General features: G+C 39.2%; 1 pseudogene; it reads right to left on the minus strand.

Annotated features, from left to right (window-relative positions):
• Positions 1-24,501, minus strand: part of LOC117438491 (mitochondrial 10-formyltetrahydrofolate dehydrogenase-like) — a 43,430-nt pseudogene that overhangs the window by 17,186 nt on the left and 1,743 nt on the right.

The following is a 24,501-nucleotide window of genomic DNA, read 5'->3' on the forward strand; positions in this document are numbered from 1 at the left end:
GTTCATGTTTGCCAGGGTGAGTACTTACCATCTTTCCATCATTACCAAAAATGATTAGGCCATTCTTGGTTATAAGCCCAGGTCTTGAAGCACCTTTTATTGCCAGTTCTTGTCCAGTGGGCACTGAAGCATCAAGTAATGATGATCCATAAAAGGTAACCACCTAAAAGTAATTAAAAGTGCACAGATCCTCAACATGCTCTAAAGTTCTAATAATGATAGTATTTTGAAGCTTTAACATAATATAAATAAAACTACCTAGACATGGGAAATATGTTACAACATTATTTCTGTATCTTCACAACCCAGAACATGTAAAACTTCAGAAGCTGCCTAAACTTGCAAAGCTGCTTAAACTTGCAAAGCTGCTTAGCTGTAACCATGTGCATGCTGGAACCAGCGCAGAAAGGGAAGCACGATTTGACAGTGCATGCTCAGAGTGAGACACAAGCAGAAGCCTGGCCCTGAATGGTGGAATCCATCTCTTCTCCCATGCTGGCAATGCTGAACACTGCCTCTCTCGGGCTCATCTGCTCTTTCTGGGGTCCCAAATCAGTGACAGTTCCTAGACATTACGGTAGAACCAGGCTTTGGAGCAGCCTACTAGCAGATGAATAACAGTTAAGTAACAAAATATGGACATCACAGCCAAGAAACAATGTGATTTGAAAATATTTTATGTAAGTACAATGTGGACCAGTTGTATAGTGCTTTTAATATGCTGAAATGAAGTGGCTGGGGTTGGATAAAATGAGATAGATTTATTTCTGCATATGACCTAGGCACAAATCTCTAAAACAAAACCTTTGTTATTTCAGTAGCTGACAGTGTTTCATTTTGCTGGTAATACTATGATGTTGCCCACTGTTGCATGGGTTGCATTATGCTGCAATGCATGCCTACCTCCCAAAATGACTGGCAGAGTCTGCTTCTACCCTTCTTACTTATTGCTTTGTACCATGCCCATTTTTTTTCATACATTACTCTAATCTTTCATTGAATTAAATGGAGCTATAATTTAAAGTAAAATATCTTAACTATTGTATTCTGTACATTTGTGTAGGTGCCTGTTCTAGATATATACAAAACATGCAGTCACCAAATGAGAGCTACTCCAGTGTAACTCTCATTTGCATTCACCTGTATAGACACCTTTAGTTTTGTAATTAAAAAAAGGTCAAAAAGAAGATATAGAAAAGAATAATATATTTCTGGCTTTCAGACCATACCTGGCCATCTATTGTTGCCCATGCTCCAGGAACTTTATCATGCCCTCGAATCCAGTTGTGCAAAGATGCTGCAGGTTGGTCCCAGGAGATCTAGGAAATCAAGACATGCCACCTAATTCTCCTCTGTGTAGGTACAAATCAAATTAGTAATATATTCCTATATAAGAATTACAAATTCTCCCTCCTTCCTTTTCAGCCATTCATACATCTAGAATACAGTAAATATCTGGTCTAACAAAGAACGATTAGTAATCTCCAGATGGCTAATCACCAAAGACATAACAAATGGGATGTTCTTAGCTCTTCTGTGTTCTGTGCAGTCTGTATCTTTTCATAGATTCTTCTTTTCACACTAATATAATGAAAGTATAACTCTTGCTGCTGGGTATTAATTCACAAATAATATTATGGCTAACAAAGTTAACAAGAATAGTATAAATATAAATAAGTGTACATCTGGGCTATCACTTTCTGCTGAAAATTATCTGTTTACAGCTTGGATTCTAAGTTCTTTACTAAATCTACAAGCTTCTACTGAAATATTTTCAAATAATTTACTAACCCTTTATAAATTGTTTCAGAAATAGCATCCCTGCTACAATTTCCAATTCCTGCAAGACCTTTGAGAAAAAAAAATGTTTTAAGAATGTCATGTATATCTAATATCTAACACCAATGAAAATATATTCTTTTATCTTTGCAGTATTGTGAGTGTATGTACAAAATGACTAAAGAAAGTATCAGAATAGCCATTAAATAACAACATTCCAGTATCCAGCATCCTTCTTAGTTTAAGCACAAAGAATATTTAGAAGTAAGTTATAAGCCAATAAAAATAGTTACACAGCAGGGAGATTAAGCTAGTTCATTCCAAGGAAGCTCCCTATATGTTATGTTAAAGCGATGAATAAAAATATCCTTATTCAAAGCTATTTATTTCTGAAGCAAGCCAGGAATTGGACTATGATAAAAAGCATCTCCTACAATGCTTCAGGTAGAAAGGACTATATTCACTGTGGCCAAGAGACTGAAATTGTTGGAATAATTTTTTCCTTTTTTTTTCACCTTTTTTATGATTTTGTACTGATCAAGAAAGAAAAGAAAAGAAAAGAAAAGAAAAGAAAAGAAAAGAAAAGAAAAGAAAAGAAAGAAAAGAAAAGAAAAGAAAAGAAAAGAAAAGAAAAGAAAAGGTAAAACATCCAGCATTCACTATCATTTTATGGTGGGCTTCCCAACCACAAAGAAGATCCAGCGAATGCAGGTGGGGACCAGCTAATGCAGGGGGGGATGCTTGTACAATGTAATTCTTACATGGGTGTTTAAATAGTTTTTTTTTTATCTGTTGTTTATGTGACCTGTTGTTTTGGTTTTTTATCCTAGTGCCAAAAGGAAAGGTGCCACTTGATTTTTCCCAACATCAGATCTATTCCTGGTAAAGAATTTAGTATGGACTGCTGGTAAACAGAGATATCTATTCAATGCTGTGGAGCTACCATCTAGCTGTGTGTAGATGATCCCAACTTGGTGAACAAACATCAGATTTCTAAATATCTGTAACTGCTGAAAGGGAATAGGAACTTACCTGGGGTCCACTACATGCATCACTGGAGTTAACCCAGGAATAAGAGGTGAAGAAACAACTGTGTTAAAATTCGTGTTAACTACATATTACTACTATTGTAATCTGAGTTAATAACTTTTTTAGTGACATTCATGAATGCAATGTTATTTAACATACCTCTGCATTTTCCTTTTTCTGGATGCCTTCGTATGTTGCCCCTTCTTCAGGCTGAGGTATACGAGGGGCTTTACCATCAGCAATTAGATGTACAGCTTCCACCTAAGTAAAAAAGGAACAGAGGTAATGTTAGCTTGGTTTACCTTTTTTCCTCAGTCATACTTGGGAACAACAGCAAGAGACTTTCTGCCACAAGGGGAACTGGTTTATTTTTAAAAGCTAAGATTACCAAAGTCTAGGTGACCAGTGCTGCACTGATTAACATACACATGCTTAAACCTCTTTGACAAAGAAACAGCCTCAGAAATTTGATGAAAGTGCCTAGTCACCAAACATATACCAGCTGCCTAAATTCTGCAGGACAAGAATGTGGCTCTGTATGATTGCATTCAACTCTTTTCTTTTTCTTTCTGCAAAATGTTATTTCTCTGCATTTAAATGGAGAGGGAAGGAAAATCTCGAAGAAGTCATGCTGAGTATTTTTTTTATGCATTTTCTTTTCTTCATTTAAAAGCAATACACAAAAAGGACAAGCATAAAAAATCCAAAGCAAATCCACCACAGCTTTGACTATAAAACACCATCCCCCTCCTCTTTTTCAAGAAATCTGTGGAAAAAGCCATATTCCAAACAAATTTGCCTTCTTGCTTTCTGTGGAAATGGGGTATGCTCTGCCTGCTGCCAGCAACAAATACTCTGAGGCTACCTCCTCAGCTGTTCTGAAGCAGTGCAGCTCCACTGAATTCTAGGATTTGACTGAGCACCATAACATGTGCCTTCCAAATGCATGCATCTTGCCTGTATTCCTTCTACTCTCAAACTCGTGCACATGCTTTTCTCTTCCTCTTAAAATGCTGATATTTAATACAGATGAACATACCATAGCCTTTACTCCTTCTGGGAAGAGAAACCGGTTATACAGGTCATCCACAGTATCATTTTGGCCCACATCACATTCTCTCTGCAGAAGGATTGGTCCAGTGTCCAAGCCATCATCAGCCCAGAAAATAGTAAATCCTGCTTTCTTATCTCCTTGAATTAAAGTCCTGGACATAAAAAACAGCCTTAGGATAAGTACAGACAGTATGAAAGTAGCCGGGGATATCAACCCTTCTGTTACACATTCATTTACTTTAGATAGATAGAAAAGAAAATCCTGGCTGTCTTTAATACCAGTTTCATTGTTCATTTCATAGTCAGGAACACACAGTTTTGATACTGTTGATGTGTGGCTTCCACAAAGTGACATAAATGCTGCAACTGAATCCCATGTGTCTTATCACAGAGTTCATTGTGATAATTTTTTTTCAAGTATTACTAGTGGTAAGACACACAAAGCAAAAGATGTGCAATAGTTATGATGTAATTTGAAAGATGAAGCATCTAGACAGCATATTGTCTCAATAATGCATAATTGCTTACTGTAATTATCTAAGCCTCATGACTTACCTGAAGGTCAGAGAGGAAAGTACAGCTGTCTCACAGCTGAAAAAAGATCTAAACTAGGACTGGAAAATGATGGGTATGCAACTGTTTCCAGAAAAGTTATTAAGGGAATTTGTATCCAGTCAGATTTGCAGCTGCTGTACATGAACATACAGCCCTGCTTAAAATAGACCTATGCTGATTTACATTAGCTCAGGATCTGCCTCCGAGTCTGAAGGGAACTTCAGCCAGTTAGACCTTCCAATTTTCCTTTGGAACTGCATGTGTCTCAGAATGATGGAATCAAACAGGAGTGTGTTTAAGGGAGCAGCCACAAATGGAGAGATAGATCTTTCCTGCATTGTTTTAACCTTTTTTATCCATTCAAACACCGATGCAGTTTTCAGTCAGACTTATCTCATGTAAGTACTTCCTTGGCAGTCCATATATGAGAATCACCTGACATCGGGTTTATGCACTTGAAAGTTCAAGTGTATAAAATTTTGATTGTAAAAATATTAATTGACAATATTAATTGTAGGCACTGAAACCTACATAATTGAAAGGAATAAATCACACGTTTGTGCAGAACAAAGAACAAACTCCAAAGACAACTGGGGAAGTTGGCAAGTGTAACAGAAGTAAAAGCTTACAGAACTTTTGTTAGCCCATATCAGATGTTTCACCCATTTGAGCATCACTTTTTCTGTTTTATACTAAAAATTGCAAAAGAGCACCCTCGTGAGAGGTGGATGACCTCAGGATGGCACTGGAAGAGAGGAATATATTGCACACAAGTGTCCCTGATGCTGAATAGGCGACATGGTAACTACTGCGTCCCCCTCCGCTGTCCAACAGCTCCCTCTGCAGACTGCTGCTGATAGCAAGCTGGCAACAGCTAGAAGAGGCTGTAAAGGTTGAAGTGAGGAACCCTCAAGAGGACCAGGGCCCTTGCCCGTGCCTGGTGCCCCTTTAGCAATGCCTAATTCTCACAGGCTTCCTCGGTCACGCTGTGAAGGAAAAAGGTCTGATGAGTAGCAGGGCTGTAGCCACAACATGTGGAAGAAGTTGTGATGGGGGCAAGGTGTGCGAGGACAAAACACAAGAATGGTGTGAGAATCCTATCTTAGATTAAAGGTCTTGAGACAAAAGCCTTTGCCTGAGAAAGCAGAAATAGATGCTTACAGAACGAGTAGGCAAAATAAAGCAAGACTTGGTGGTATACCATTGGGAAACACTCTCATTTCTTCATCTCAGGAAATTCCTGAGAGTTTGTATCTACATCTTCCTGTGGAATAGATCTTGATTAACTTTTCCCCTTCTAGAGCTGTCTAGACATGCAGTTTCACATTTAACAACAGACTGCAGAGTCCTCCTTTATTTAATCAAATTCTACTCCCTGATGTCTCTGCTGGCTGCCCTCTAACTTTTGATTAAGAATGAGCAATCATTTCTTATTCACCTTTTCATGTCTTTCATGGCTAAATACACTGCTAGTATATTTCCTTCCCAATGACCTTTTTTTCCAGCCCTAAGACTCCTAGTCTTCTATCATGTGGAGACTGTTCTATACCTTTGATCATCTTTCTTAGCCTATTCTGAAGCATTTCTAGTTTCTTCCTCTTCTAAATTAGATGCAGACAGTATTTAACATCCTTCCATGGCCTCTTTTCTGAGTGGCAACCATTAACTTGAATTTTATTACTGCTTACATATAAGTATTTTTCCCTTCATGTGTATTACCTTACGGTTTTTAACTTTGAATTTGACTTCTCACTTTCTTAACCTCACTTTCATGTTATCACATTCACCCACTTGTGCAGGAAAGGTATTCTTTATTAGATCAAAATCAAAGTGACTGATCTAAAGTTTCTTCCTTCCCTTTTCAGCCCTTTTAAAACTGTTATTCTCTTGCTGTTTTCCAGTCTCCTGCACCAATGCAATCTGAAGGAACAGAAATGCTGCAGACTGTCCCAAACCTGCAGAACCTTTGCTTGAACATCCCCTGGTCCTGAGGAAAGATTTCTTACTCATTTATCAGTTTAATAAAAGTTCAGCTCAAGAGATTGTTCTGACTTGTTCTGCACAAAGAGGGGCTCTGTGGTAATACGATCTTATGCTACTCCATCCTGAATACCAACACACACTTCCTACTGTAGTATTCTCTTTGATAAGCACCTTTTTAAAATCACCCCTATCACTCTACACACCTCCCACCTTGAACACAGTTGGGAAAATTATTATGATTCAATTTTATACCTTTAAAAGGTTGGTCTGTTTTTTTTTTTTTTTCCTGGACTGCCTTACTCTCATTTTTCATCTGATTTGCCAGAGTTTATGGTCTTCTTGATTTTACTTACTTGGACACTACTGCCATTTTTGAAGAATTTCCTTACATCTCTAACAGTCTCCTCTACTCCTCTGTTTAAGTACTTCACCTTAGCATTTTTTTCCCATTAAGGATTAAAAATACAAAAAAAGCAAAGTACGTTTTTGCTTTGAATCGACAATACTGTGTCTTTAGCTAATCACCATGCTGCCTGTAAGGTTCTTTTAAAATTATTCCTTCATATTTAGGCAATTTCTGACTGAATTTAAACACTGTGATAATGGCATTTATGTTGTCACAAGAATGTTAGATCTAAGTCCACTGGGGTATGATTACAGTGTAGTTCTTTGACAGGAACATTTTGAATCTAGCTTTCTGCATCACTCAGGAGGACAGCAAGATAAGGTTTTATTCTTGTAGATTCTCTTCTCTCTCCTCCCTTCCCTTAGACTGAATCAAGCCCCGCTGTGACACATATCTAGTGCTTGTGGGGAATGAGCTACAAGGGCTGTGTCCTGCCTATGAAAACTCCAGACTGTAGCTTTGCCTATATAAGTAAAATATATGAATGTACAGATCACTGTATGTCACTGTCCTTCCCAGAGTAACAGCTGCACTTGAATTGGAAATCATAATGAATCTCAGGTATGAAATGCAGCTCATGAACCAAATACTCAGCTGCTTCAGTGAAGTTCCTTCAGAGCACTTGCAAGACAACAGAACTGTTGATGTAAACACCCGTTTACGTGAGTAATGGGTACAGACTAACATCCTAATCGGACACACACATAGTTTCGATACACAAAACTCACCAGTTGATTTGCAGAAGCTCCTCTGTGGCGTGGCAGGATGGATGGATGGTAAATAATTGAGCCATGTTTTGGGCAATCAATAACATCCATGGGGATGAACTGTGTACAGAATGGAAGGACATTTAACTCTGCTCCAACCGATTTGTAGGCTGCAACTACTTCCTGGATAGGCTTGCCTTTAGCTCTCCATCTGGGGAACTTAAAAACAGGAGTTCCATCCTTCTCTGCTGCCAGTGCTGAGGGGCAAGAAAAGTAAATTTTTTTTAATTAACATTTTGTGTTAAAAATCTAAACTGGAACCAGAGAGATATTGCATGACAAGTCAAGCAGATCAAGAGTATGATTACACAGTGCCCTTTGTGCTGTTCTGTAAGCTGTCTAAAAACCTTTGGCTTGGATATATTCTATTGAGTCCGTCTTTTATTCTCATTCCTACAGCTTACTTTGTTCTCAACTTTAAGGTCACCCAATGAAAGCAGAAAAGAATGATGAATGCTACTGACTACTTAACAATGACACTTAGTTACTTGTCCAGTCATTCAGTTTGCCTGCAACTGGCTTGGTTTAGCAGAACTTAGTTTTCTACTCAGCAGTTTGTATGTGACTATGACTACGTACAACTAAGATTCACTTGTGTCAGCAGCATTTGGGCATATGGTGAAAATAATTACAGATGATAGTGGTCTTCAGTAATTTCTTCAAAATTCCGTTTACTGATGCCTTCTGGATATGCCTTTGTTTATCTGTGAGGCACACATTTTATTTGAGCTACACTCAAATTTAAGCTCAAAGATGAGAAAAAAAAAACAACTGCGCTAACTGTAGAGAGAATTTTCAGGTGTTTGATAAATTCCATTATGCAACTGCTTAATATCTCATCACAGAAAGCAAGAGTCAAACTCTACATCTGTTAAGTTGTATGCATAATAGGAAGAAAAGGGAAAACAAGAATAATTGTGGAAAATTCATCTAATTTATATTTCTATACACATTTTTATACTTTACTTTCTTTTTTGCACTTCTGAAACTGGATCTTGCCTTTGATCTAAGCATCTTTAGCCTATTACATAGGTCTTAAGTAAATACTTAAATACAAGCCCATGGAAGTTAGTGTGCACTACAATTTCTTTTAGAAACAAAAATAGTAGCTGTCTGAGGATATAGAAACATTTTTATATTTTACTTGAGACTTAAGCTCTTTGAGTCATCTAGAAGTAAAAAGCAATAAAGTATCTGGTAATTTTTTTTAATATTGGGAGAGCAATAAACTAATTTTATGGTTTAGTTAAAGTAAATATACAATTAAAGTAAATGGAAGATTTACTCAATTACATCTACTAGTGTAATAACTGCACACTAAAAGTTTATATAATGTAAAAGTATTATGGGATGCTCCCAGAGCTGAAGAGTTGAATAGTTTTTTTTCTAAACAAATAGTTGCCTCCTCTACTTCTTCCAAATTAAATCTTTGTGATTTACTCTTTTAAAGTGATTAACTCTTTTAATGAGGTAGAATTACAGAATGCAATAAACTTGAGAACTATATGCTAGCTTGGGAGCACCATAGTCCACACAAGTAAAAGTTACATTTCATTCTTCTCTCATAAGAGTTCTGTAAAAACATGTCAGGACCTGACCAAAAAAAGACCCCAGAACTGAGAGAGATTTGAACTTTAGACAGCTCATAGAATGTTAGTTTTAACTTCAGATTATCCATGAAAATACATTCCATTCTGACACTTCTATTTGCTAATCATATTATTTCACTATTTTTGTGCCAGTGAATAAAAAAAACCCTAAAAGGTTACAATTCAGATTATTCCAAAGTAGCTGCTTTGTCCAGCTGGATTCTGTTCTATGAGTACAACTCTGTTGTCGAGCAGCAACTCTTTCTTTAGGAAGTCTAGAAAGTCCTTATGCATTCTGACAGTGGAAAAAAGGCAGAGCAAAGTGTCCTCTAATGTTTTCAGTCTCTTTTCCATAGTCTAGGTGGAAGAGAAATAGGCTCTGCAGGTACACTGCAGCATACAAGCTTGTCAGGACCGGCAGAAAGCTAGGGATAAACAGTCTTGGCTCCACACCTTGAGTGTCACAGCCAGCAGTGAAACAGATGACAGACATTTGTGCTTGAGTATTGGCTCAGCAACTGTTTGCTTTAAGATACATTTCTAGTTCAAAATTACCTTTGGGATGTACATTCAAATAAGGTTCAGAGATCAATTTATTTTTCAAATATCCTCATGGCTAGAAACAATTTTTAAATATTGACAAGGTTAAACTGGTTCTGAGACCTGTGTTTGTTAAAGCATAGTTCTTATGCTGAATCAGTGTTATAAGGACAATATATGCAAGTCATTTCCATACAGATATCACCTCCCACAAAAAGGAAAGTTTGTTACGTATGCCTGTAATTTTAAGATTTGGATTAAACTTACACTTACCCAAAGGATCAGCTTGTCCATTCTTGTCAGGCACTGTGAATACTCCCACAACTTTATGTCCCTCTTTTCTCAGCTTGTTATAAACTTCTTGCCCAAAAATACTTTGACCTATAAGGGCTAGCTTTAGCTTATGTTGATAAGCCTGGTAAAAAGAATTCAAACAGGGCATGTTATCGGATGCAAAGAAAATGCATTAGAGCTTACATTTCTCTCTTGCACTTTCTTGCTCAATGTTCATTTCGGCTTAAAGTGGAAGAATCTTTCTATCCAAATAACCTTTGAAGGAATAATAATTATTTTTTATAAATGACAAGCAATATGCAATTCTGAAAGACCACATTTAACATGAAAGTATCATCCGATAATGTCACTGATGTTTATATGGCTTTCCCAGATTGTCATAAGACAGATCCACTACTGGTTACAAGGGGCATATCAGGCTCCATGAACTTATTCAGATAGAACTAATGAGATAAGAAATTAAAATACATCTTTTAAAACAGATACATAAAACACTTTTTCTAGGCATAATTTTGGTGCCTGGAACACAACCTTTATTACAGGGATTTACTCTGTATTTAAATGGATCCAGGCGTTATCACCCTTCCCCAGCTTAAGCCTTGAGAACTGTAAAGAAAATACCAGGTGCTGTTGCCCTGGATGGGCTCAAGCCTTTGGAACTATGAAGAAAACACCATATGTTAATGCCCTGCTTGGGCCTAAGCCTTGGGAACTGTAAAGAGAACTATGAAGGGTAAAAGATCTGTTAGCAAAACAAAGCAGGCGGTTTGCAAGATAAAGGCGGATGTGCATTTCAAAGACAGACCAAACAGTGTGAATATTTGTAACCCTTAGTAGTTTTGCTAAATCCGGATAATAAGAGAGTAAAAGAATGGAAAGTTACTGCTTAGCACTTAGTAGACTATAAAAGGATGTGACACATGAAATAAAGGCTTTCAGATTTCACCAGAACTGGAGTCCATGCTTGATACGCCACACCTGGCAGCAAATCAGCTCTGCTGTCATACACTTACAGAAAGTTACTCAGATGGGGACTGTTTTCAATTTCAAGATGGATCTGGTAATTATGCTATGAACAGTGATTCTTGAGTTACTTCTCCAATGAATGGTATATGTGTGTTGCGTGATTTCTATTACCATCTGGGTTAGAAATGACAATTTGTTTGTAGTGCATTAACACATGACCTGCCATCGGTAGAAAGTGGGAGCCAAACTCACAAACAAGCCAGGATTTCTACTGAGTAAAAAAAAGAAAAGAAATCCTGTACGTGGAGGGGATTGCATGATCAGGCCACAGATTCAGTCCTTAATTTTTTGTTGTCTTTGAAAAATTACAGTTGAGCAACTGCATGAGATCTTATAGCCACCTGTATCTTCTTCTGGAAACTCTCCTCAAGCATTTTCACTTAAGCTGAATTAGACCTGTGAAAGTGGGAAATCTTTTTAGAAGAATTTAATGTGGACATAAGTCCTGGGTTCAGCAGTAACAGTCATTTTTCTCCTTCTTAGTAGCTGGTGCAGCGCTGTGTTTTTGACTTTCAGCCTGGCAACAGAGCTGATAACAGCAATGTTTTTAGTTGTTGCTCAGTAATGTTTACTCTGGTCAAGGACTTTGTGAGTCTCATGCTCTGCCAGAGAGGAGGGGAGGCCGGGAGGAAGCAGAGACAGGACACCTGATCCAAGCTAGCCAAAGAGGTATTCCATACCATATAGCCCATCATGCCTGGGGAGGTAACTGGGAGTTACAGGAGAGGGCTCACTCTCTCTTCTGGGTCAGGCTTGTTTCAGTGGGTGGTATTGTATCCTCTTCCCTTGTTATTTTCTTTACCATTATTATTATTGGTAGTAGCAGCAGTGGTTTGTGTTATACCTTAGTTACTGGACTGTTCTTATCTCAACCCATGAGAGTTGCATTCTTTTGATTCTGCTCCCCATCCCTCTGGGAGCGAGGAAGAAAAATGGGGGGGGGGTAGATGGGGGAGAAGGAGAGTGTGTGGCTGACTGTGTTTAAACCATGCCAGCATAATACCCAATTAAAATGTAAATTTTATAAGATTACACAGACAAGGACCATCTTCATAAAAAGGTATTCTTTTCTTTTGTATAGTCAGTAAGGTGCAGAGGGCATCTTGCATAAGGACTACATTGGTAATTGGGTTGGTTTGGTAAGCGTACGTAAGGTTTGGAAGCCTTCCGTAAATCGAGATTAAGAAATCCCATAGGTAAAGGCGCATACCTGGCTGCTAGCATCCCTTTGATATACACCCACAAGAAGCAGGGGGTTTCTTGTGGTTTGGGTCCTGCAAGATGCAGGGGGTGTCTCGTGGAAATGGTTTTGGATCTTGTTGGGGCTTGTTACATCAAGGATTTTCATAGAATCATAGAATAGTTAGGATTGGAAAGGACCTCAAGATCATCCAGTTCCAACCCCCCTGCCATGGGCAGGAACACCTCACACTAAACCATATCACCCAAGGCTTCATCCAACCTGGTCTTGAACACTGCCAGGGATTTTGGTCTTGTGATTTTGGTATCAGTGACAGGATGTTATAACTGTGCTATTAATTGTGGTTTGTTTGATAGAATTTTAGTCTCTGTCTCTGTTCCAAGTGTTGTAGCTGTGTGGAATGTGTCTGTGGGATCCCTAGTGTGTGTGAGTGAGAGATTGATAATAGAAAATCAGCAGAGTGAAGAGATCATGAAAAAGACTCCTTTAGGGTGCATTTTTGGCACACTAGAAAGAACTTGGAGGGTCTCCTGGGGGCTTGGTAAATAAGAAAACATTGGTAAAATATTGTAACCAGTGGTGGCCATTGTATAGCTTGGAAGATCAGGGAAAATGGCCTAAAAATGGAACTCTGAAATATAATACATTGTTACAATTAATGTTGCTTTGAGGCCGCAAGGATAATGTCATGAAGTAATGTATGCAGATATGTTTTTCACTTTAAGAAACCACGTGGAGTGACAGACTGAATGCAAAATTAATATAGCTCCACCAGATCCCCTAATTTTGGCTTTGGAAAAGGACAGGGAAAAAATTGAAATTTAAGATGGAGAGATGTTGTTCAGCCTGTGATATTGAGGAAAGATGTTTAAAGTTAAAAAGCAGTAATCAGGAAGATAGGCTGGAAAATTATATATCACAGGTACCTCAGAGAGGAGCACCCTCTGCATCTGTCCTATCTGATATTGATAAGGAGCAAGAGATCGCTGTCACTGGCAACAAGCAGCAGATGCACATTCAGAGTTACGAAAGGGTTAAACCAGAAGTGCTGTTGCAGAGGCAGGCATCTGCAGCCCCTGCAGAGCAGGGTGAGCAACTGTGAGGGAAAAAAAAGGAACACCAAGGAGGAAAGGAGGGGAGCTCACGCCGCTCCTGTGTTTGATCATGGGATGGGTGCTGGGGCATGCAAACAAGTGGGAACAGACATGTTCACGGACGGGACTGAGGGGCTGTTGAATAAGTGTGGACGGGAGTGAAGGAGGGATCATAGAGAGCGTATTGGAATCAGGAACAGGTAGAAAAGAAAAAGCTGGGTCATGCTACAGCCCCGGCTGCAGTGGTTGCTTTGAAACTGGCTGGGGAGTGGGCTCTTCTGTGGAACCGGATCGGTGTGCGTGCTATGGGAAGTTTGGACGCTGGAAGTGAGACTGCCCTGGGGGAGGCGGAGTGCAAGGGGGTGGCTCCAGTGACTGAATTGAAACTAGACTGACAGGGACCTGGGGAATCTACCCTAGCAGATCCACTGGTTAAATTAAAACTAGGGACTAGAGGAAATAAAGTGGAATTTTAGTGGATGCAAGAGCAACTTATTCGGTGTTAAATCTGAGATAAAAGAATTTGTTACAGATGTGGGAGCTACTGGCCACCAAGAAAAAGAAGGGGAAAAAAAACCCACAAAAAAACCCAAAAAACAAAAAACCCGAGGCATTCTTTCTGAAACCCTTAAAGTACAAATTGGGAAAACAAATAGGAATGCATAAATTTTTTATGCATGCCAAATTCTCTAAAATCTTTATTAGGGCGAGAATAAACATTTAAAGAAGGCAAAATGGAATTTAGAGTTAAAACCAATCAGTTAATTGCAGTTTTGAGTTTATCTCTAACTCAGGAGAAAAGCAAACAGGAGGACCTCCCTGAAATAGAAGAAAACCTTAATCAGGTATATCTGAGAGTATGGGCATCTGAAGTTTCAGGTAAGGCAAAAAATGTTTTGCCTGTTGAAGTGGAAATAAAAAGGGGGGGCTGGCCAATTAGAATAAAACAATATCCCTTAAGATTAGAAGATCAAAGGGAATAAAAAAAATCACTGATAAATTTAAAAATATAGATTATTAATTGAATGTGAATTGGAATATAATACTCCTATCTGGACAGTAAAGAAATAGGATGGGAAAAGTTGCAGACTGGTTCAAGATCTCAGAGCAATCAACAAAATTGCAGAGAATATTCATCCAGTAGTAACTAATTTGTATGATTTATTGACTAAATTGAATAATAATCAGAAATGGTTTGCCATCCTGGATTTAAAGGATGCTTTCTTTTGCTTACCATTGGCCAAAGAAAGCCAAAATTTATTTGCTTTTGTGAAAAACTAAAGAATAAGGTATTGTTTATTAAGATATATGTTAGGTATATATATATGTTAAGCCCAATATAAAGGTTAGACAACAAAAGATATGAAATTGCTTATGCACACAGTTAACGGACACAGTTTATGCAAGATAAGATAAACCACAATCGCTTACACCAATTAAACCAGAAACCGTTTATGCAAACATAAGATGACCACAAGGTGTTACAGAAACTGGCTTGCAAGATGTTCCAGGAACTGGCAGAAATAAGACAAACCACTCCATATAAGGACATAAATGAAGGGTCAACTATGGAACAAAGGAGGAAGACTTCTTACTTCGGCCTCACCGACCACCGGGAGGCAGAGGTCGACCCCCTAGCAACAGCTGAAGCATGCGCAGAGTACCTCAACTACGTCATGAACACGGAAGTAAAAGATGTATAAGGGAGGGCTTTTTGAACTGCTCAGTACGGCAGTAGGCGGAGCGCAGACTCCCCTGCCGTCCAGCGCTGTCTTTGCTCATATTCTACTTGCTATAATTAATAAAATCCTAATTGGATTATGATCCGTTGTGGTCTCAATTTATAACAATTTCTGGTGCCGTGACTCGGATAAGGAACGGTGAGCTTTGGTCCTCTGGGGAGGCGCCCCGCGACATTTCGCGGCCCCGCGACCCAACAGCTTACCTCAACCTTACCGACGAACCTAAATTCTAGAATAATGAGCAAAGGAAAAACCGGTAAAATCCCATAAAAATTCTGTGCACGGGAGTCCGGACGAAGACTCAGGACGCGTAAGTATTTTGCGAAATTCGCAGAGCGGAATTGTCCGCGGCGAAATTGTTCGCAGGTTTGCCGTTCGGGCGGGATTGGGTTTCCTGGAATATAACGAATGAGAGGTTCGATATACTGAACCAAGCGAGTGTGGACCCTTAAGTACTGCGTTTTCCATCTCCCGCGAGGGACTGGGCCAGGAACAAGGGGGAGCGAGTGAGTGTATATTTGTGGATATTCCAGAAGATGGGGGGCGAAGGGCAGCAAGCCTTCGACTCACATGAATACCCCTTAGATAATTGGAGAGATTTCCCTGAAACCCTAGGGAAAGATAAGCAAAAAATGATAGAATATTGTACTAAGATATGGGGAGGGAAGACGGGTCCCAGTAGAGGTCCCAGTCCCGGGGGCCCAGGTAGAGGTCCCCGGAGTAAGACAATGGGTCAGAGTAAGAGTCGTAATTATAACCCAGGAAGGATCCAAGGGAGATCCTAAGAATAAAGCAGGGAGCAGCCCACCGGATGCACCACCGGACGGTCCCCTGGGGTTAATGATAAAGTACTGGGACATTCAGCCGTCCCAGGAAGAAAAAAAAAAAAGTAAGAAAAAAAAAATGGTCCATTACTGTATGGAAGTATGGGCAAAAGAAAAAAATTCGACCCGATATTTGGGTCCGCAAGACACAGTGGGTGTCCTTGTACAAAAAGGTTTTATGCACAAGAGGCAGCGGGCGTCCTATGGTTTACAATCACAGGAGGCAGTGGGCATCTTGTAGTTAGGATCCTGCAAGACACGGTGGGTGTCTCGTAGAAAAAGTTTTGGTTTTTAGGCAGCAGACATCTGATGGTCTGAATCCTGCAAGATACAGTGGGTGTCTTGCAGAAAAGGTTTTGAGGATTTCAAAGGTATGTGCTGTATGAAAGTAATCTGACCATTCTGAATCAATCCATGCTAAGCTGGGAAAACTGCAGGAGAATATGCAAAAGCTTAAAATTGTTGGAAGTGGATTGGATAAGGAGTTACTGGATGGTTCAGAGATATACTTAACCAAGGCCTTCTCCAGGTAACATGGATAGGTCTGTCATAAATAATAGAATAAAAGAATTTACTCACTTTATAGAAAAAGGGGAAACTGATACACGGGTAACCAATGTACAGGGAGGTAATACAGAGAAATTGTATAAGGGAGTTAAAAGAATTCCTATGCTTAAACAAAAGTATTGTCTGTCCTAAATACCTGCCATTGCCATCTTGCCAAGGCATTGATTACTGCTGGAGGGGAAGAAGCAGATGCTAATTCTACTGACAAAGCAGATGAAAGGTCCTGCTGATAAGCCAGGGAGAGGCAGACTGGGCGATCAAGCCTTAAGACCATGACAAAACCACAAATGTTTGGTCCTATTAATAAGCGGCAGGAGAAGCAGACTGGGCGCCGACTAACCCTAAGTCCATGTCTGAAGATTAAAAGGTGTAAAGGTTAAGAAGAGGGAGACTCATTTACTTCATCCTGAGACCCCTGCCCATGACCAGAAGGGGCACTGCGCAAGTGCAAAGGACCTTCTGGCTCATTATAATACGAAGCGGGGATAGATAATAAATATGTATAGGCGGATCGGGTGAGCCCGGGTTTTCGCTGTATCCCAAGTTTTGGGAGCCAGGACGGACCTGCTAGGGGGGCAGGTGAAGGGTAAGCGAACCCACCAGGTTTCTGCTGTATCTCAGATTCTGAGAACCGTGAGGAGAGTAAGCGGAACCATAGTGTGAGTGGGGGATCCCATGTGTAACTTTGTGTTTCTGTGTGACTGAGACGTAGCATAGCTACAAAGCGAGTGTGGAGTCCCAGTCCGCGGTTCCGTGTCTCCGCGAGGAGAGCGGCCGGAGACGGACGAAGCGTCTATATTTTTTTTGTACCTGTGTGTCCTGTCTGTGAGCGGGGGGCCTGGCTGCCCCTCCCGCTATCCTGTCTGTGTAACCCTGTGTGTGTCCTGTCTGTGAGCAGCTTAGAAAAGGGCGGAGGGGGAGTGTCCGGCTGCCCCTCTCGCTGCTTTTTTTTTTTATCCTGTGCATCTTCTTGTGTGTGTACAGCCATTAAATTATAGATACCCAATCGGTAATTCTCTGAGAACAGAAATAAAATGATTATTTTGTGGAAAAAGCCACAAAAGTTCTGGAGGATCCTCTGGGAGGGTAAAAAAGGAAAACTGGGAAAATATTTGTAAAAAAAAAAAAAAAAAAAAAAGTATCAGAAAATTTGAAGAGGCATGATTGTAAAGGAAATTTTGCTGTAACCGAAACTATGATCTAACAACAGGGGAGCTGATCTTCAGAACCCAGAGATATTATTGTACTGACCCCCTTAAGAATATCATACAACTTGTGTGTAGGTGCTCTCATTTTTATAAGTGCATTTGCAGAGCACTGGGATGAGAAGCTATAGAGATCTATAAAAGATTGGCTGAAATGGGAGCCGGTCAAGACAAGGAAATTCTGAAGAAAAGCCCATTGGGTTACATTTTGGCACATTGGAAAGAACTGAGAGGGTCTTCTGGGGCCTCTGTAAACAAGAAAACGTTGGTAAAATATTGTAACCAATGCTGACCTTCATACACTTTAGAAGATCAGGAAAAATGACCTAAAATGGAACTTTGAATTATTATATATTGTTATAATTAATGTTGTTTTTGAGGTGATAAGGAAAATGGAATGAAGTAATGTATGCAGATATGACAGAGTGCAAAATTAATATACCTCTTCCTGATGCCTTAATTTTGACTTTAGAAAAGGACAGGAAAAACTAAAAGCTAAAGAAATGTTGTTCAGATTGTGATATTGGGGAAAGATGTTAAGAAGTTAAGATGTTAGAAGGAGAGAGCTCGAGCAGCTCCTGTGTTTGAGCATGGAATGGGTGCCGGGATAGGCAAACAAATGGAAACAGACATGTTGACAGATGGGACTGAAGGGTTGTTGGATAAATGTGGACTGGGAGTAAAGGAGGAAACATGGAAAGTGGATAAAAAGAAAGCGGTTGCTTTAAAACTGGTGGAGAAGGAATGTTGAACAGAGGTGGGGGAGTAGGCTTTTCTGTGGAACCGGATCTGTGTGTGTGTTATGAGGAATCTGGACCCTGGAAGTGAGACTGCCCTGGAGGGGAGTGCCATGGGGCGGCTGCAGTGAATGAATTAGAACTAGAATTACATAAAAGCTGAAAAGAAGAGAGTTTATCCCCTCGTTGGGAGGGACCATTTCTTGTTCTTTTAACTACAGAAACGGCGATAAGAGCTGCTGAAAAAAGGTGGACACACGCGTCTCGAGTAAAAGGACCCATAAAAAAAAAAAAATGGAAAGTTGTGACTGAACCCAGAGACGCCAAGCTGACCCTCTAGAGGACTTGGATAAGTAACTGAGAGAATTCATATTGACTCCTGTAAATCTGATATGAGAAATGAAGATATAGTTGAAATTATTTTAAGAAACCATAGGATAAGGGCCAGTATTAGTCCATGTCCTCCTATATGCAAACACTGCAATTTGTATATTAGACCTAAGTGTCCCAATTGTTTGAAGCATATTATTACTCATAGGAGAGACCATGAACAATTTTTGAGAAATCAATTACAGTTCTTTTTGCATTCAGTGTGAAATTACCACCTCGTTGGAACAGTTGTTGTGGGTCAAATACTACTGTCATAGTAGCCGACGGGGAATATACCTTTAACCTACCAGAGAGGGCAAGACCGGAGGGAGTCGGTGCTGCAGCTGAAAAGGTCTGCCGAGGGCTGCAACCCCTGGGGCTGTGACCGCTGAGCACTATGATCCTGACCGGACCTCTTTTGGTGTCGGTTCTGATAGGAACCATATGAGAAGATGCGGTGGCTTTTAAAAACATTCACAACAACTATAGTTGAATGTATTACCACAACTAGATGAAGGAGAATAACCTCTAAAACCTTGGTATATCACACTGTTTATGAATGCAAAGGAACAAAGATAGGCAGTTGCATATATAATCAAACCCAGTATGAATTGTGTCAGGAAAAACAAGCAAAACTGTGTGTTATGATCCAAAGGAACTTCCAACCTTGTATTGGGGTAGAAATGAGAACAAATTCAGAAGAAGGGAAATTAATTGGAACAAGTGAAGTTATAACCAATTGAGTACCTCACTGCCAATGATTTTTGATGCATATGATATTATAGATGAGGATTTAGATACTAATTGTGGAAGTCTAGAATGGAGGCAGTACTACAGTAGCCAACCAAAATATATTTGCCCAGGTGGATACCAATGTCATATAAATCCTGATTATGTACCTAATCAAACAGCTAGGTATCAGTCATCACACCTCTGTGGAAGAAAAGGATGGTCTTGTGTATGCTGGGATACTGCAGGCTAGGGATGTGATTATCAATGTAAGACTTTACAAGCTTCAATAGCAAGAATACAAACAAACAATAACTGTACAACCCGTGCCTGCAATCCAATAAATTTAACTCTCATAGATTTGAAAAAAAAAAAAAAATGGAAACAGAAGCAAGTAACTAAATTGGACTTAAAATATATGGAACTGGGGAAGACCCAGCTGTGATTATTAGTATTAAGAAAAAAAAAAAAAACTGGAGTCCAATATGAAATTCTCACAGTTGCTAAAAATCTCCTTGTAAATCTTGCTTAAAATATATCTAAAGCATTGAATGTAACTAACTGCTATGTTTGTAGGGGAACTAACCTGGGAAAGAGATGGGCCTGGGAGGCAATGGAGAGTAATATAAGCGACCCTACAATCTGGAAAAATCGAAAAGGAAACAAAAGGAGACAACAATGGATCTTGCAAATGGGTATAATCGGAAAAAGTTGTTGGCAAAATTTAGAAAATGGTGTAAAACCAATAGGAAATTTACTTTGTGAAGGGTTATATGTGGAAGAGAGCAAGGAAAGACTGGGGAAGATGGGGGAAATCCCATAGAAATAAATCACCAATTCAGTAACTGGACTAATGAAACTAACATACCAAACAGTTGGCCTACTCCAAATGGATATTATTGAATCTGTGGTAAAATAACTTTTGCATTTTTACCCCAAAATTGGACAGGTTCATGTATATTAGGAACGATCAGATCTATTTTCTTCTTATTAAGGAGAAAACAATATAAAAGAGAGTTACAAAATGGAAAGACAATGAGTGGCCACCTGAATGAATAATCTATTATGATTTGACAACTTGGGCAGAAGATGTATCCTGGGGATACAGAACTCCTATATGTATGTTGAATAGAATTATAAGGTCACAAACTGTGGTAGAAATAGTAGTAAATAAAACAGAAAATGTATTAGGATTAATTGCAAAGCAAAATACTAAAATGAAAACTGCAATATATCAGAATCGTGTGGTTTTAGATTGCCTGTTGGCTCAAGAAGGAGTGGTCTGTGGGAAAATTTAATCTTAGTGATTGCTGTTTAGGATTAGATCTATTGTTCTTAAAAGAAGGAGGGTTATGTGTAGCTCTCAATGAAGAATGTTGTCTTTTGCTGACCATACTGGAGTAGTCCAGGACACCATGTCTGAACTCCGGAAAAGGTTAGATCAACGTAAGAAAGATCGTGAGGCGGGCAGGTCATGGTATGAAAACTGGTTTAATGTTTCACCTTGGCTAACCACTTTGTTGTCCACTTTAGCAGGACTGCTTATCATGTTGATTTGGGACTTATATTTGTGGCCTTGTATATTATGCCTATATTTTACACTTTATTAGGGAACGATTTGACATAGCTAAACTGCTTATTTTAACTATGAGGTCTGGGGCAAATTATAAGAGTGTATCTATTGATGAGGATGAAGATTGTTGTGAATATATTATGTCACGTAGGGGCTACACTGATTGTAATTGTGAGGTATTACCCTGTGAGTGTTCTGATAAATGTTGGGATTGTAGAAAAAGGTTTATTTGCAGTGCTGAGAATGAAAGCAGCATCTAATAACAATAATAGGATAAAAAGAAAAAGGGGGGATTGTGAAAAACTAAAGAATAAGGTATTGTTTATTAAGATATATGTTAGGTATATATATATGTTAAGCCAATATAAAGGTTAGACAACAAAAGATATGAAATTGCTTATGCACACAGTTAACGGACACAGTTTATGCAAGATAAGATAAACCACAATCGCTTACACCAATTAAACCAGAAACCGTTTATGCAAACATAAGATGACCACAAGGTGTTACAGAAACTGGCTTGCAAGATGTTCCAGGAACTGGCAGAAATAAGACAAACCACTCCATATAAGGACATAAATGAAGGGTCAACTATGGAACAAAGGAGGAAGACTTCTTACTTCGGCCTCACCGACCACCGGGAGGCAGAGGTCGACCCCCTAGCAACAGCTGAAGCATGCGCAGAGTACCTCAACTACGTCATGAACACGGAAGTAAAAGATGTATAAGGGAGGGCTTTTTGAACTGCTCAGTACGGCAGTAGGCGGAGCGCAGACCTCCCCTGCCGTCCAGCGCTGTCTTTGCTCATATTCTACTTGCTATAATTAATAAAATCCTAATTGGATTATGATCCGTTGTGGTCTCAATTTATAACACTTTTGAATGGGAAAATACTGACCGGGAAGGGAAACTCAATTAACTTGGAAGGTATTACCTAAAGGATTTAAAAACAGTCAATGAGTTTTGGAAAATCAGCACTGGAACTAGATTCATGGAAGTCACCTAATCAGATGGGGACTCTATTACAATATGTGGATGACCTATTAATTGCTAAAGACTTGGAGCTGCTAGAAAAGAAGTCATCTGTCAGACTCCATGACTGTCAAGTGGCAAGGAGCTCTGGACATTACTGGAAATGACTGGATGGTGCAGACTTCAGATCCATGATTATGGTGTTCTGGTAAGACCACTATATGACTGTTGAAGGGAAACCCTCCCTCTTTAGAATGGACTGATTCAGCAGAGGGGGCTTTTAGAAATTTAAAACCAGAGCTAACAAGAGCTGTATCTCTGTGACTTCCAAATGTAACTAATCCTTTTGGCTATATTCCTATGAAGAACAGGGAATAGCTTTGGGAGTCCTTGCTAAAAAACCAGGACCCTACGGAAGGGCAGTGATGTGGTTTTCAAAACAGCTGGATGAAGCAAGCAAAGGGTGGCCCAGATGCCTAAGAGTTGTGGCAGCAGTTGTCATGAATATTGAAGAGGCCTCGCAAATTCACCTTGGGACAAAAATTACTGTGCTAGTGTCCCATGTTGTATCAGCAGTCCTGGAACAGAAAGGAGCCCACTGTGGAGACTGTCCATTCCGTGGCAGCCCACTGGTTATCTCCTTCATATTTTTTAAATATCAGGCCACCCTTGTGGAACAAGATGATATAGAAATTGTGGTCACTAACGTTGTCAATCCAGCATCCTATTTGCAAGAACAATTGACAGAACCACTATCACACAACTGCTTGGCCACCATAGAGACTGTATACTCTGACCAGACTTGAAAGAAAAACATCTGGAAGATACTGATTCTTGGTTTACTGATGGTAGTAGCTTCATGAAAAATGGTGAACAAAAGGCAGGATATGTCATTACCACCACTTTACAGGTAATAGAAGCTAAACCTTTACCCATGAAAACCTCTGCCCCAGAAGGCAGAAAATAATAGCATTAATGGGAGCCCTAGAATTGGCTAAAGATACAAGGATAAACATTTGGACTGATTCTAAATGTGCATTTAGGGTGATACCATGCACATGGTGCTATCTGGAAAGAACGAGGACTTTTGAACACACAAGGGAAACAGATTAAACATGCTGCAGAAATTCTACAATTACTGGAAGCTGTTCAGCTACCTGAAGAAGTAGCTATTATGTACTGTAAAGGACATCACATCAACAAGGTGACTCTGATCAGGAAATTGGAAATAATTTGGCTGATTTTGAAGCCAAATGAGCAGCTGAACAATCTAAAATCATGTCCTTAATCCCTGATAGCAAACTAACAACTGGAAAAATCTAAACCTAGGTATTCAAAAGAGGATAGAAATTTGATTCAAGATCTAAAAGGACAGGAAAATAAAGAGGGTTGGGTTTCAGATACCTGATTGGCAAATTGTAATCCCCTACAACCATCTCTGGAAGTTAGTTCAGGAAGAACATAATAAAACTCATTGGGGTGGCAACTCTTTATATAAATACTTAGACAAACAATTGTAGGAAGAAAATCTATACACCACAGTTCAATCAGTGACCAAACAATGCCAGCTATGTCTTCAGAATAATCCTAAAACTGAAAATAGAAATCAAATTGGGACAATTGTGAGGGGAGTTATCTGGGACAGCATCGGCAAATAGATTTTTCTGAATTCCTGAGAAAAAGACATTATAGATATTTGTTGGTGTTAGCAGATACTTTTTCAAGGCTGGCCAGAAGCATTCCCTTGTAAGATAAATAATGCAAGACAAATGATTAAAACATTATTCAATGAGATAATATATCGCTTTGGAGTACCAGTGGCAATTTCTTTCTACCAAGGTTCACAGTTTAGTGCAAAATTGTTACAATTGTGTCTCCTGGCGCTGCAATAAAGAATACCTGCTTGTCAGCTTGAAAACTTTGTTGGCAAGTTTGTTCCTGGAGTTTTCTCTGAATCAATTGGAAGGTTACTGGTCATGTAGTATCAGATAGGACATTTTGCTGTACTTTTGTAAGGTTATCCAATTCCTAGTTACGGCAAACAATGCAATCCAGGTAGCTTATAGAGATCAGGCCTTTCTTTTATAACTGATCATAGGGTAATGTAGCTATTATGACAGTGCTACCAAATTCATAAGAGTTTAGAAGGTTGGTGCTCACTGTACTATAATTCCATTGTTTTCATTGTCTGAACTTTAATTTCTTCATTAAACTTCTATTTTGCTTATATTATAACACAGATTAATATTAAGTCTCTTTCCCAAACTCTAGTGCTCCCAGTTTGGATGAAGAAAACCAGATAAAGATAAAGAACATAAAACCTGACAACTGCTTGTAGAAGCAATCTTATCTTGGATGCTCAACTTGTCTGAAATACCACTATTTCACTGCCTCAATATGCAAGCACAGATTTAAGTTTCACCTCCCTAATTAAAAATTCTGCCCATACCATCTGTTGATACTGTAC

This window comes from Melopsittacus undulatus, unplaced genomic scaffold (assembly GCF_012275295.1).
Source record: "Melopsittacus undulatus isolate bMelUnd1 unplaced genomic scaffold, bMelUnd1.mat.Z mat_scaffold_388_arrow_ctg1, whole genome shotgun sequence".
Taxonomy (NCBI): Eukaryota; Metazoa; Chordata; class Aves; order Psittaciformes; family Psittaculidae; genus Melopsittacus; species Melopsittacus undulatus.